Source organism: Hipposideros armiger, unplaced genomic scaffold (assembly GCF_001890085.2).
Source record: "Hipposideros armiger isolate ML-2016 unplaced genomic scaffold, ASM189008v1 scaffold_318, whole genome shotgun sequence".
In the NCBI taxonomy this organism is placed as follows: domain Eukaryota; kingdom Metazoa; phylum Chordata; class Mammalia; order Chiroptera; family Hipposideridae; genus Hipposideros; species Hipposideros armiger.
Window position 1 is genome coordinate 144,037 of NW_017731668.1, and position 5,309 is coordinate 149,345.

The 5,309-nt window shown below is 37.0% G+C and overlaps 1 pseudogene; it reads left to right on the forward strand.

Moving 5' to 3' along the window:
- Positions 1-2,929: 2,929 nt before the first annotated feature.
- LOC109392179 (serine/threonine-protein phosphatase 4 catalytic subunit pseudogene) lies at positions 2,930-3,910 on the forward strand (annotated as a pseudogene).
- The last annotated feature ends 1,399 nt before the right edge of the window (positions 3,911-5,309 follow it).

Sequence of the window (5,309 nt, forward strand, 5' to 3'; positions counted from 1 at the left end):
GTTATCAGTAGAACAGTAAGCAGGAAACTAGAGTCAAATAATAATGGAATTTTTCTTGCTACATAGAAATTCAGCTGTGATTTTTTTTTTAAGCATCATATTACAGTATAAAAAAGCTTAAAAGGAGAAACTATTTTATCAAAGTTTGAAACAAGTGAGAGCAGGCTCATATACTCTGGCAGAATCAGATTACATATTACAATATATTTAATCCTCTAAAAAAGGGCAAAAAGTAACACTAAAAAAGGGTGTTTGTGCAGAATTCAATGGGAAATTTAACTCCCTAGTAATAGGTTTCTATAATGGAAAGACACTTTATTAAATTACAAGCGTGTTCACTGCCAGGCATGTAATACATATTCAATATTATAAAATCAGCTTAAATTTGGGTACTGTAATTCCAGAGCTGAAAATATAGATGTCTCTGCCTTTGAATCTAATCACCCTATATAGATGCCCGCCATCTAGTCTGGCTTTAGATGTTCAATGCTGTACGAGCATTTCAAATTTGTTAAAATGAAAGTTTACCTAGGAAGGGATGAGGTAATTTTGTCACTAAACTTCCTCATCACTGATAATTAAAAACTAAACTTCTTTCAAAATGATGCTTTAAAAATAACTTCCTTATATCCACATATGACACTTATTAATTCAGCTCAGGACATTTCATGGTTTTATATGAGCTTCAGATCCTAGCAGTTACAGATATATGAACAGCATAAAAACCTATGTTTTATGCAGTGTTTAGCAAACCACAATTGTTCTCTCTTTGGCATTTGCTTCCTACCTTATATATCCCCTAATCCTTAATCTGCACATTGAAAATGTCAAGAGTCCTCTGAAATTAATTGCATCTTCACATTTGAACCTTATTTGCCTGAATCACACATAATTCAGGAAATACCAAATTTCAGAAAATTCCCTACATTCACATTGTCTAGAAAAACAAGATAAAAACACACACTCACCCTGGTAGAAACAACTTTCTCTTTTGTAAGAAATATTTTCTGGTAGACTAGGAAGAATTTTTTTTTAAAGCAAACATACTTTCCCACATATTGCAGAATGATTAGACTTTGGATAGGTTGTTCTTTTGTTGGAGTGTGATAACATATCAAAGAATTAAGGCCGGTCAAGGCAGAGCAGTAAGAAGGAAAACACGCTAGTGAAGAAAGATCAATACATATTGACGCTCTTCTATGAAGACAGTATGAGAAAACAAGGCAGAAAAACAAATTTAGGATCTAACCATTGTCAATTTTTTTTACCATTGTGTACTCAGATCTGGCCAAGACGGCCAAGCAAAGGGATTTGTTCATCTTCTCTTACTTCTGATGTTATGAGGGTAGTTTGTGTTTAAGCTATTATGTAAAGTTGAGTGCTAATTTATTCACTATCTAAAGAACCTAATTTACATCATGATTATTTGTTGTGCTCTAAAGATAGTTAATTGTTCTCACCTTTTCCCTCCCTTACAGCTTTGTAACACTGTTTCTAGGGTCTGCCTAGATGATTTTGTCGTTTTAAAAACACTCAGAAATCTGTCTATCCAATTTGTAAGTTAAAGTGCATAAAACATGTGCTACTTTTGGAATTTACAGGATTGTTTTGTCTATATTTGACTACCATAAATTTTGTCAACATTTATTGACATTGTATGTAGACTACACTAGACAAATGGTAGGTGCTCCCATCTGGTCCAGGGGATTACACATGATAGACATACATATATGCACTCATACACCCTGTTGTAAAAGCTAATCATAATTGTACAAAATTACATTCCAGAATCAATTTCAATTCTCTGGCATTTTAAATTACCTATTATTAAACACTCTTCCTTTGCAAACTAGTAATTAAGAAAAAGAAGAATGTATATACAACATGTCATACTTTCTATTTTTAACATTCATTGAAAAACATGGCCAAGCTCATTAATTTAAATGAAAGGAAATTTTCCATGCCATTGTTTACTTTCAAAAGAATTCAAAACCTCCATTTAAATTCAAAAGACAATAATATAAAATGAAGTTTCATCCATTATATTTATATTTCTTACTATAATTTATTGCTTTATTACCTACGTAGGATCATCTATGCACTTTTTGTTTTCTTGTTACTTACATAAAGCCATTTTGCATGGAATATAATTCTCCACAGTATTTGCTTTGAGAGAATGCATAACGTGTGTTCCTGACGTTTAATAGGAGGAGTTTTCACATGTTTTGTGAGCATTATAGTACAATGTTAAGAATATGAATTCTGGAGTAAAAATGCCAGGGTTTGAATCTTGGCACCAATATTTATCAACTATATAGTTTCAGGAAATATATTTAATGTGTCTGGGCTTAAATTTCCTAATTTATAAACTGAATAAAATAATATCTAGATCAAGGCATTTAGGAGGATTAAACGAGTTCATTCATACAGAGCAAATAGAAAAGAAAGTATTTAGCATATAGTAAGTTCTCAATAAATGTTATATTTTTATTATTTATATTACTATTGCCTTTTTAAAAATATAGTAATCTGATATAGGTAGACATTCATAAACAGCTTTTAGAGGGTTAACTGTTTTTATTTGGGGAAATATCTTGATGAACAAGAGATGGAATGTAGGACATTGAATGTGAACTAGTAACAGTATTTTAAAAATGGAAAAACTAAGAAACAGGTAAACACATCCTGAAGAAGAAATGAACAGAAATCAATAGAAGTGGGGTGGGAAAGACTTGAGGTAAGAAGGAAGAAAAGCTACAAAAAGATACAGGATGGAAGATTAAGTAGCATGGCAAGGGACCAAAGAGAAGGGAGGGTGGAAGGCAGGGAGCCTGAGAGCTGGGGTCAGAGTCACAGCGGTGGGGACCCATGTGCAGTGCGCAGAGGCCAGTGCCCCGGTTCCGACCCACACAGTGGTGAGGGATGGATCATGGCGAAGATCACCGACCTGGACCGGCAGATTCAGCAGCTGCTGTGGTGCAAGCCCATCAGGGAGAGGGAAGTGAAGGCCCTGTGCTCTAAGGTCCGAGAGATCTTGGTGGAGGAGAGCTACGTGCAGAGAGTGGACTCGCCAGTCACACAGTATGTGACAACATCCATGGACAATTCTATGACCTCAAAGAGTTGTTCAGAGTGGATGGTGACATCCCTCAGACCAACTACTTCTTTGTGGGAGACTGTGGGTCGTGGTTTCTATGGTGTTGAAATGTTCCTTCTGCTGCTAGCGCCTAAGGTTCCCTTTCACCCTGATCCTGAGCAATCAGGATAGCTGCCAGGTCACTTAGCTCTACCGCTCCTAACATGCGTGCCTGCACAAATATGCATGGTGACTGTGTGACACTACTGCCCTGAGTTCTTTGACGACCTCAGCCTGTCAGCCATCATCAATGGCAAGATCTTTTGCATGACCTGGGCCTCCCCTGCTCCATCCAGGCCCTGCACCAGATCCAGATGCTTGACCAAAAGCAAGAGGTGCCTCACAATGAGCGCACGTGTGGCCAGCTCTGGTCCAAACCTGAATACATAGGAGGCTGTGGTATGAGCCTTTGTGGGGCTGGCTACCTATTTGGCAGCCACGTAGCAGCCCACTTCCATGCCAGCAACGACATTGATATGATCTGCCATGCCCATCAACTGCTGATGGAAGGATAAAAACGGCATCTCAATGAAACTGCTCATTGTGCTGTTGTCACCCAAATACTGCTACCGCTGTGGGAATGTGGCAGCCATCTCGGAGCTGTATGAGCATCTCCAGAAAGATTTCATCCTCTTGGAGGCTACTCAAGAGAAAAGGGGCATCCTTTCCAAGAAGCCCATGGCTGTCCATTTCCTATCTCCCTTTTGGCCTCTGTCCCCTTCCGGCCCCTCTGGCACTCAGATCACTGCAACTCTGCCCTCTTCTCCAGGTTGAGGCTGGGCTTTGGTGGTGGGGGACTGTCCCTGGCTCTGCTCTCCCCATCAAGGAGAGCATTTCCAGGATGAGGATTTTACTAGAGAAACTTAGAACCTCAGCTCCATGTTCCTTTCTCCCCACTTGAACCATTATGTTTCCAATAATTTTTTTTCCTTTGTTTTTACATTTAAAAATTTGACAGAAAAAAAGAAAAATGTATTGATTTAGTAAATAAAAAAAAACAGTGAGCAAATTTAGAGAAAACTATTAGTAATAATAATATAGTAATAATAGTAATAACAATAATAGTTTAAGAGTGATATAAATATGGAAAATCATATAAATGTGACTGTAATGACTACAATTTAGAAAACACTATTCTATCCCATACTTCTTTCTGATCAGGGGCCCTGCTTTAAGCTTACCTAGCTTGTAAATTCCTCTAGTGTTAATTCCTGTGTACTGTGCTATCACATCTCAATCAGTTTATCAGATGGATTTATTGAACTATTACATTATATTTTGGAATAAATATTTTGGTTATCAACTTCATGATAAAACCTGGTGGGAAGGGTACCAACTAGTAGAGAAAAAAATAAGAGGATCTCATTATTTTTATCTCAACAGTGCTTACACGTACTTACAAAGTCTTGTCTAGAATCAGTTCCAGTGCCTACCTCCATCAATGAACTTTACCCCTACAACCACAGATTTGATGACTGTATTATGCCATTTATCACATTCGCATCTTTGAAGCTCATAAAAATGTGTGCACAATAAAAGAATGAATAATCTCTTTACTTTTAATACAAGTTTGATGCTTGAATGTACAGTTTTACAGATGACCCTGCTTATGTGGTACAGTGTTGGTCAAACAAAAAATATGTATTACAGTATTATACACCTGAAAGCTATGTAACTTTGCTAACAATTGTCACCCCAATAAACTTTAATAATAATAAAAAAAAAGAATTCTGTGAGCAACAAGTTGGTCTCCAACTGCCCGTTTTTAAAAACACAAATACAACATCAATATTGTTCTTAAGGTAACTTCAATACGTAAATCCAATATTCATATCTACCTGTATCTTTTCTCAAAATGTAGCTTTCTCCAGGATGGGAGGCTTTGTGGTTGCAATGGTGCCTTTTAGCTCAAATGCATTTGGGGGGTGGGGGGCGACAAATCAGTGAAATTCTGCTCTGGAGCATACACCATGGTATAATGGGACTCGGTGTCTCATTTAAGCTTGGAGGCAGGGGACAGGAGTTTCCTTCTTTAGTGTGACATCACTAGTTTGTAGAACTTTGAGATTTATGCTACAAAATAATTGCAGGGGGGAAAAAAAAGGAGAAATAACATATCCTTACAAAAAAAAGAGTTTAAAAAGGATGTTAGGGTGATATGCATAAAAATGTT